Below are 11319 nucleotides of genomic sequence, written 5' to 3' on the forward strand. Positions count from 1 at the left end.
CTATCTATCTATCTATCTATCTATCTATCTATCTATCTATCTATCTATCTATCTATCTATCTATCTATCTATCTATCTATCTATCTATCTATCTATCTATCATATAGTGCCTTTCCTATCTATCTATCTATCTATCTATCTATCTATCTATCTATCTATCTATCTATCTATCTACATGCACTGCACATGACTATTGTAAATCAGTCAGTAAGTCAGTCATTGTCCAACTCGCTATATCCTAACACAGGGTCACAGGGTCTGCTGGATCCAATCCCAGCCAGCACAGGGCGCAAGGCAGGAACAAATCCTGGGCATGGCGCCTGCCCACCGCAGACTACCGTAATTATAAAGCTCAATTCACTTCCTATGCAAATGATAGAGACTGAAAAAGAAAAAACTAAATGCAATCCAGTAATCCATTTCTCCTCACATCAGCTATACAAATTATATGAAAATAACAAAAATATTTTTTTTAATTGTTTTTATTTACATTTGTAAAGTTTTAATATGAAAATGAGTCTGAGTGAATCGAATGGATGAGGGCTTGTGTGCTTTGCAAATATGTTCTGGTGTGAATTTGTGGTTAGTGTAATTATCTGACCATTGACAAAGTACAACTAATTTGGCCACTCCTGATTTTTCTAAGATGGAAACTTCAGTTTCACATATTCAAAGTTATTTTAGCATAATGAGAGTGTTATTAATGTTCAATAAGCAGGTACATGAGGTTGAAATGGGGCTTGTTGTTGATATCCAAAAGGTCTTCTTACTATTTCCACTCCTGTTTAATCCAGTGATATCTGGAATCAAAAGTATAGATAAAAATATTCCAACAAATAATATTGTGTGCAGTCATTTGGAATTACTTGAAAATAACGTAAAAAAAAATCTGGTATCAAAGGTACTAAGTAAAACATTTCCCTTGGACGACAGGAGAATTACCAGAATCATTAAGAAAAACCCATGAGAGACTTTTTGATAAAATGAGATTGGTCATCACACAATCAGACAACAAGCATGAAAATGATAAAAAAAGAAACGAAAGAAGAGATGAAACTGTGGCTACACTGTAAGGACTGCCCCGACCTTTAAATTGCATGAAAGCAGAAATGACAGGGTGCTATGTAAAGGTAGACTTAATTAAACATGTGTTTTCATTTTTTAGTCTGTATTTTGCATTGCTTAAAAAAAATTTAAAAAAAATTTAAGGGAAATAAATAAAAATCTGGCTAAAATGGCCTGTTGTGGAGTGGTTGCCCTTTCAGTTCAGGCTTCTGTTTTCTTCTGTATTACTGATTGGCAAGGGTCTGTGTTATTAATCTAAAATTGTTTGGTATGAAAATGAGTGTATGACTTCATGATGGGAAAGTATAGTAAAATTTGTGGGGAATTTGCAGTATTATTAATATTAAGAGTGATTATAAGAACAAATTTGTTTAAGGTCTGGAGTTGGTTCCTTACTTTAATGTGCTGTTGTCGGCATATTGGAAAAGAGGATCAAGTTTTCAATTAACCATCTAAGTAAAACAAAAATGAGGGCAACAACAAAAACATGTTTAATTTGTATAATAATAAAAAGAAAATTAAATGAAAACAGCATGTTTAAATTAAATCCTAATTATTAAAATGTTGAATTCATGACAACTAAGGTCTATTCTGTGCAATTACAAGAATGTCTTGCAGAATAAAAAAAGGAAAAAATTAACAAACATAGAAGAATTGGGAGATCAGAAAATAAGAGGACTAAACTTAAGGATGGTCAATAAAAAACATAAGAGAGTAAAAATAGGAGTGAATTTAACAAAAGCATAAAAACAGTAAAACTAAAATCCTAGAGTTAATAGGAAAGCCAAAACCATAGCTAGAGGCAAGAATCTCTAACCAAAATCTACATCTGTGAATCGTTCAATTTTATTTTTATCCTAAAACTTGGATATTAAACCCTGGGCACCACCCTATTTTGTAAGGGAACACATGTAACATCATGGCGAAGCAATGTTCCCTCATGTGATGGAGCAATAAACAAGATGGCAGCACCCATGACACCATAGCACAAAATAGTAGTGATCACAATAAAAGAAAATGACATCTCAAAAAAATTAACAAAAGCAAAAGTAAAACCTTGGAGAATAGCACAGGTACAACATGATGAATCTGCCACTGAGGGCTACAAAGCAGACATGGATCAGACTGGAACCTGAGAAAGACCTTTTGGAAAAAAAGTTACATTAATCTGTTCTAGACTCAACTCAACAATCCATCCATTTTCTGAGCCCTGATGTGTTTTATTCATCATTTTCATATTGTTACTCTCGAGAGGTTCACAGACAGATTTTTGCATTTTCTTCTTTTCTTTGCTAACTGTTGAAATTTTATATTTGAGGTTTCCATTATGGCTTTATGATACAGAACAAACAAAAGCCTTTCCACCTAGTGACTCTTTACTTGACAACACCTAGGATTTTACAGAAAAGTTAACAAGCAACCTTTGACTGAAATATACAAGAAGAAAGTTGCAAATCCAGCTGTAACTCTCTCCATGACATATTTTTCTTCTTTCTTTCTCATAACTTCTAATTTTCCCAAGTATTAAAAAATGTAAGTGTTTTGAAACAACTAATGATCTCATTCTAATCTCATCTTCTTAACTACTTTTCCTGGTCAGGGTCGTGTTGTCAGCAGGCCAGGCCTATCAGCCCAAACTTGTCTCTTGCCAACTACAGATTCCAGCTCTGCCTAGGGAATTCATTGACATTCCTAAGACAGCTGAGAGATTTGATCCCTCCAGTGAGTAATGGGTCTTCTACGGCATATCTAACACTGGGAAGTTGAACTGGGGGCATCCTTAAGATATACTCAAACAAGCACAAGCGTCTCTTCTCAATCTGGAGGAGCAGCAGCTCTACTCTGAGATCCTCCCAAATTGCTGAGCTTCTCACCCTATCATGGAGTGTCAGCCCAGCCACCCTACAAGTGTAGAAGGAAATTTTTTTATTAGCATAAGAGAATAGCAAAATTAACATATAGAGCCATAAAAAGTAATTACAAGCTTCTAAAACATTAGATTAAGCATAAATTAGAATGTTAAGCAAATAGTTAACTAAAAATTAGTTATATTGCATTATTTTATAGGCTTACATTAACATTTCCAAAGTAAAGAAATTGATACAACGAGACCAGTTTTGGACAGGATAAGAGTTTGAGAACACCTGTGATTCAAGGCTAGGAAGAGATAACATAGAGAAGAGGCCTCTGGAACCAGATGGGTTGCTTAATCAGCAGAAAGGCTTTTACTATAGGCAGGGTCACGCTGACCTAATGCATGAAGAGAAAATCTTAGTAAATGCAGGCATTAGCAAAAATATTATAAGAATAAATTAGCAATTAACTTTAGTGTAGAAATTAAGACAAATCAAGCATGCCAAGCAATGATCAAATGAAAGCACATGCTATACTTCCTTTTAATTAAAGCTTAAGCTTCTGGTCACTATTGTAAAAAGTTTGGAAGGCTTAAGAGAGGAAAACCCATATATGGATTTGAAGCCTTGGCCAGTTAGAGAAAATGGGAACAGAATAGAAAGATAACACATTCCATAAGGGGGCCAGTAATAGGAATAGTAAGGAGATAATAAGGGTTCCCATGGAAACTCAAAGTCTGGTTAGAAGGGAGTAAAAGCAAGTAAAAGGGAGTCAGAGGAGGAAAGCAAAGAAGCTCATTAGAGCAAGGTCAGAAAAGACAGGAAATTACATGGTAAAGCCCAAAAATGGTGAAGAGGAAGCCTTCCACCCAGTCTTAGACCAATCAGAATAAGCCGAGCTGACACCAAGAGGAATAATGAACAGTGAAGCCAGGTGCAGAATGAGCTGATTGAATGAGCCAAAATGATAAGAAATTGTTATAAAAGCTTCAATGGTTGTAATGATCGTCGCTCAATCTCATTCGGCCGAATTGGGTTGAGTCCGTGTGGTTGATTTATTGCAATAAAGCCTTAAAACTCTGTCTGTCTATCTCGAGTCTTAATAGCCTTTATTTTTAGGTAAAAAAGCCTTCGGATGATTAATTTTTCGCCACGACACAAGGAAACCTCATTTCTATTGCTTGTACTCGTGATCTCATTCTTTTGGTCATTAACGAACAGCTCATGACCATAAGTGAGGACAGGGATGTAGATCGACTGGTAAATCTAATTGTTATGAATTCACATTAAATGCTCTCAGTATAAGATTTAAGACCTTACTTACTTATTTCCAAATAAGTCTCGGAAAAAAAAAAAGGCCAGCTTATTACAGCTATGGCAGAAGTATAAATAAAAATAGTCTGTGCAAAAATCCCCACTAAGCAGGGTAGCGTGGGAAACCAGCATATTTATTAATAGATAATTATACTTCATGCTTTATTTGGGCGTTACAGAAGTTTAAAGATATTACAATAAACAAACCCCTCCTTATACCACCATAACAAACATGACACACTGCATAGAGAAATTCTACTTCTGGCCTCGCTCAAGACAAAAACAAAAACGTGTTGCAGTTAGGCATCATAATGGCATATTGCCCTCATGTGAAGGAGCCACATTCTGACACACTTCTGCTGTACAATTTCACATAGATAGTGTGATAGACAAAATGCAAACCATTATTTAACATGACCATTAGTTTTGTTTCTTCAACATCTTTTCCTCTACAAACTTCAGTGAATTGAGAATGCTTCCAATAACTGACTCTGCCTTCTTTATCAGGTTGTTGATTCTTTTATGAAGTGATTTTGCCGGCTCTGCACAGCACAGCGTAGAAAAACACACTGGCTATCACAGGACATGTTAAGGATATCGTTATACATATTAAAGGCAAGCAGCCTCCAAAGGAAAAGAGTCTGTCCTTTCCCTTTCACATATAGTACCTTAATGTTAGTAGACCCATCCAGCATTTCTTGATGTGGACTTCCACGTAGATGAAGAAGTGAACTATTTCCATATCCTAACCCTGGGTATTGATTAGGTGTAGAAGCTCCTTGGTTTGACAAAAGGTCATCAATCTCTTTTAGAATAGAATAGAATGCCTTTTATTGTCACTATACACATGTACAATGAGATTAAAATCAGCACCTCCAGTGCAGATATATATGTAGAACACAACAAATAAATAAATGGTCCAAAAAGTTGCAAAAACATTGCAGAAAATATACATATGGAAAGAATAAATAACTATTGCACTATTGGATTATTGCATATTATTTAAATATTGCACAATAATGATGATCATGTGCGGTGAGTAGTGGATATTGAACCCTGAGAGTAATGAAATTTTACAGTATACAGATATTGTACAGTTATTATCAATAACATTTTAGTTGTAATAATGTTCAGTTGCTGATAATTCAATAAGGTCAAGTTCTCCACTTGACTCCTACACTCTGCCTCACCCCCCTTGACAAAAGACCCCTTTGAAAATGTCTGCAGTTGACAAGTTCTTGGCTTATTTCTATACTGTGAGGTGCACAGAGTAAACAGAGAAGGTGACATGACATGACTGTCCCATGTGGCGCTCCAGTGTCAATCACATCATCTTAGAGCCTAACATATTGTGGCTCCACCAGACAGAGAGTTCATTATCCAGGACACCATTGGCTCATCCACTTGTATATCTCAGAGTTTACCCCTTTAGTGAGGATGACTGAATGGAGTAAAACTTGTGACACTTGTGTAGATAATTGTGTTTACCACTCCTGTATTTTTGGGTCCAAATGGTCTTTCACAAGAGGAACCATATATTTGAGGACCGGCCTTTCATACCCCTTTATGACGTGTGATCTAAGAGGCACTGTTTTGTGGTCATTTGGTGTATAAGTGCCTGCCTTCTGGGAGAATGGGACAATATAAAATGTTTCATTGTGAAACTAAGTGTAGAAAGAGATCAGAGTCTCAAGAAAATGACCAACATAAACATGAGGAGAGCATAACACTCAACAAAGAAGCCATCTGAGCCCAGTGTACATCCGAGAAACTCAAGAGGCAATGACACTATCCATCACACTCACAATCCTACGCACAACACATTTAATAACATGTAACTATGTGTTGCCTATATAAAGTAGTAAAATACAGGGGATGTTCAAAAAGTTTTCACACTTTTATATTTTCGTTGGAAACGGTGAAGGTGGGAGGAGTAGTAATTGGTCGTGTCATGTGACTGGGAAAATTGCATCACAAAGGTAGGTGACTATGTAGAAAAGTGATGTCATTTGTTTTTTAAATCCTTAATAAATAGAGTTTTTAAAAAAGTGTGGAAACGTTTTGAACGCCCCCCGTACTTAAATATCAGAATTAGAATCACTTTATTGCTAGCACATGAACCATACCAGAATTGACTGTAGTTTGGTGGCAAACATGAAATACAGGACAATACCAACACAAGACAACACAATTACAACACACAATTAACCTGACGCTGTGCAAACCGCTGTACAAATACAACAATTTCTTCAACAGAACATTTGCAAACTTCAATACGTTAATTCAAATGAATGAGAAAAGCTATACAAAATTATATAGATATCAGATATCACAAGTTGAGCAAATATGAAATATTTATGAAGGACCAAACAGCACAGTTACCAGTTATTTATTGCAAATACAGTTAGGAATTAACCCTATGTGAGTTTATTTAGTATCTGAATAATATGAGGAATGAAGCTGTGAAGATGGTGTGTGGATAAGATCACGATAAACCTGCACCTCCTATGTGATGGGAATTTAATGAACAGATGGCTGCTGGGGTGGGTGGATTCAGCTGCAATCTTTCCTGCCCTCATTTTCACTCTACTGATGAACAGATCTTTTAATGTTTGGTTATAACAGACAATGATTTCCTCAACTGAACAAATCACCCACTGCAACCAAGAAAGGAAGCAGAAGGAAACCAAATGTCAATGGAGATGGTCACAATGCTCTCAAATGATAGCTGAGTACAAATCTAACAATATACGCCTTGATATGCTAAGCTTCTTGAGCTGGTGAAGAAATAATAACCTCTGCTGGGTGACCAAGGTGATGTGCTTGTCCCATTTTTAATGTATTAGTCAAAGTAGTCCCCGGGAATTTGAATGACTGAACCACAGACACAGTCTGTCCATTAATTTGCAAAGGTGGATAGTTAGTGATCTGCCGGAGGAAGTCAATCCTCATTTCCACTGCCTTAACAGCATTGAGCTCCAAGAGCACCATTCTACAAGATGGCTATCCTTTCTTTGACAGGAAGACATTTCATTATTGGAAATGAGGCCCACTACAGTAGTGTCATCTGCAAACTTCAGGATTTTTACAGATTTGTCTATGGATGTACAGTCAGTTGTATAAAGTGAGATGAGGAGGGGTAAAGAAACACAGCCTTGGGGGGGGGTGCAAATGCTAATTGACATTGGATCTGACAGACGAGTGGCCCAGTCCCACATGCATGTAAAGAATATATATTATTGTTTGATTAAAACTTTTATTAAAAGTAACTTACATATTGTGTGAGGGTTGGATTAAGTGATTCATTCAGAGCCAAACAGTAAATTAGGGATGTGGACTCAACAGACATTCTACATAAATATTATTCACTCAGTGACATTTTGTGACATTTAAAAACCAAGGCAGAGTGGATGAGATTAGTGTGACTCAACTTTCTTTAGCACACATTCATGACTAACTTTACCACAATGTAAAATAAACACAAGAATGGTAATGAGGACAGAATTTTCCTATTAACTTTGTAAAGTATTAAACAGAATTTCCTTTTCATATGAACAACAGTGTGCCTATTTAAGTGAACTTATTCAACACCTGAATAAGTTTCCAGGGAGATAACGAAAGCTCCTAAAAGTGAAACTGTTCTGAACTGCTGAATGATTTTACCTTGAGAAGCATAACATTAAAACAAACAGAAACCCATCCATCCATCCATCCATTCTCCAACCCACCATATCCTAACACAGGGTCATGGGGGTCTGCTGGAGCCAATCCCATCCAACACAGGGCGCAAGACAGGAAACAAACCCTGGGCAGGGTGCCAGCCCACCACAGGGCACACACACCCACCCACACACTAGGGACAATTTTAGAATCATCAATCTACCTAACCTGCATGTCTTTGGACTGTGGGAGAAGAACCGGAGCATCTGGAGGAAACCTGCACAGACACGGGGAGAACATACAAACTCCATGCAGGGAGGACCCGGGAAGCAAACCCAGGACTCCTTACTGCAAGGTAGCAGTGCTACCACTGTGCCACCATGCCACCCTAACAAACAGTTAGACCTGAAGATTTACATTCTCAGTTAATTCCTACTTACAGTCAAACCAGAGCCACTTGGTCACTGCAAGTGTGAAAGCCTCAAAATGAGATTGCAATCTAGAACTGTAGAATATTTACCCTTTCTTTTAAAAAGAAACCCACAGTCAGCAACTGAAAGAATAAAATTAGCAGCAATGTTTTTGCATGAAGGAGTATACTTCCCTTAAAAATATAAATTATTATTATGAAAAATGTTAATAACAACCCTCAGCTTTGTCTTTGTAATTAATTATTTCCAAGTTTCCAACATATGTTTGATGTAATTTCATACCTATAAAAATATTGCTTTTGTTGTGCTGATTGTTACAAGTCTGTATTTAGCAGAGGGTTTAGCTCTTCTGGTCCAGCATTGCTCTTGGTTTACCCTTTTGTGTGTGTGTGCATGGTTACAACCCGAAACTAAATTAAGGCTAGGTTGAATGCAATGACTTTTTCAGTGATTTTCTGTCGTAACCTTCATTTACATAATCTTAGCCAGCCGGAGGCAGTCATGGCATGCTCCCATGAAGCTGACCTAATGTGACAAGCCTAACAACTCGCTCCAATTAAATCAAAAAGGTTTCATTTCTCTTTTTAGTTGTAGGTGTGGGCTTTGTGTGCTTGTGAGGTGACAACCAAGGAATGCTGATCTGGATGTACAGTACAATGTATGGAAGGCAGCACTGAGGAATGATGAATACATGGGCTTTAGACCTCTCAAACAGAAGAGGAGTACATATATCTGATGTTTTGTTTCTTACACACTGTGGCTGAATGGAATAAAAGAGCCAATATTGCTGCTGAACTCGCCACAGCTGTTAACCTTTTGTACAATGCCAACTCTGCCAGGTAGCATGCTACTGGTTGTCAGAAAAAGAGGTGAGCACGACTGTACCAGAATGTCAGCATTCAGGTGGTAAATGTCACATGGACAGCAGATATCAATCATTTTAAATTTGAGATTGGCAGCTCTGGTGGGTAAATCCGACATGCCTAATGACTATAAGTCGTGTAATATGACATTGATTTTAGCAAAGGGGCTTGATGGCAGTAAATAATAATAATAACTTTTTTCTTTCTTTTTTTTTCTCACCAAATTGAATGTTTGTTTTTCCAGTTCAAGCATTTTCCAGTCAAGAAAATGTACCAGAAGATGAACCTCAAATTTTATTCTCTGAAGGACCAGGAAAATTAGCAGCAACTGGCTAAACGAAGGTTTATCAAAACAGCAAGAGAAAAAAGCGATCTTCAGAGGCATGAGGCTCCATTTCCATTCATTTGCTGAGGAACATGGAAAATGTAAGTAAAATAATTTGCCGCACATATGAGCAGATTCAATTGTGCCATTTATCATTCTAGTACTTTTGGGTATTGTGTAAATGATAAAGTGTAACATCCTCTTGTCTTTCCCAGAGCTCTTTTCTAAAAGAAGGTGTAAATCTGCAGGAACCGTACCCGATGTTAGGATTACTCAAGCAACAGACTAGAGGAAAGCATCTCAAAATCTGACTGATTTTTCGTGATATGAAAGGTGTGCAAACTTGGACAACTTGCAGTGAAAAGAGGACCACAAATGATTAGTTAGGTAAGTTAATGTTAACATTGTCACATACGTGCGCTTGGGAGACAGCTGAAGGGCCTGAACAAAAGTAATTCCACAACAGACCAGGGGGTGAAGGAGTGCACCAACTCTTTTTTTTTTTGCTTTCCTACAGACCATTCATGGGTAATTCCGCCTGACCCCGATGACATCACTTCCAGTCTCGAACCAATGGATGAAGACCCTTCCGGTTCTGGCCCTTTTGATGACGTCATGTCCGGGTCTGAGCCTATGGAGGAGGACCCTTCCAGTTCCACCCTAGATGACCTCATTTCCAGTTCTGGCCTTTAAAGCTGCCATCTTACCTCCATACCATCAGTTCCGTATGGAACTTCAATCTATGCACATCAGTGGCATACCTTATACCCTTTAGCAGCCAGGGAACAATATACAGGTGGCTGCCCCAAACGTTTTTTCAATTTTTGTGTCTCCTTTTTGTGACAACGTTAAAAAAGAAAAATTCTGGTACTGCCAAAATGCCACTGATAGGACAAATGACAGAATGAAAATGGTCAACAGTAGTGAAATTAAAGCAAAGAACACTATGACCTAAAATCCTGTTCGTGTTAGCCAACAACATTACCTAAACAGTTGATTAACTAATGCATGCTGACACTTGTGAAAGTATATGCTAATCTTTACAGAGATAGATTTAATTAGAACATGAGGAAGAACTGTGAGATTACTCCACCGCTGACATGTCTGTCCTTTATCTCTTTAGCCAGAATGAAGATGATGATCACCATGGGGACCATTGGCTCACAACCCGATGGGCCTCCGGCAACATCCTTCCTGGTCTGCAGAGCATAAAAGACATCAGGGACAGTAGCATGGTTGTTTTAGTGACCAAGAATAAACAGGACATACGAAAGTCCACCCAAGCACTCATTTTTCAAACCGCATGTCACATTATCAGTAAATGATTCATTCCTTAGTGGATCTCCGTCCTTTTCCATGCCTATACTTTATGTTTAATTACAAAACATAAAATTCTGAACATGGTGGCACAGGTATTAATGTTTAACAGACATGATTGTACCGTAAAAATATACACCAATCAGCCACAACATTAAAACCACTTGCATAATATTGTGCACAGTAGGTCTCCCTCATGCTGCCAGAACAGATCTGACCTGTCAAGGCTTGAACTCCATAAGACTTCTGAAGGTATCCTTTGATATCTGGCAACAAGACATTAGCAGTAGATCCTTTAAGTCCTCTATGTTGGAAGGTGAGACCTCCATGGATTGGACATATATTTTTTTTTTGGTACGTTCCACACATACTCAATCGGTTTGAGTTTGGAGGCTAAGTCAACACCTTGAACTTTTTGTAATGCTCTTCAAACCATTCCTGAACCATTTTTGCAGTAAGGCTGGGTGCATTATCCTGCTGAAAGAGGCCAC

This window comes from Polypterus senegalus, chromosome 10 (assembly GCF_016835505.1).
Source record: "Polypterus senegalus isolate Bchr_013 chromosome 10, ASM1683550v1, whole genome shotgun sequence".
Lineage (NCBI taxonomy): Eukaryota > Metazoa > Chordata > Cladistia > Polypteriformes > Polypteridae > Polypterus > Polypterus senegalus.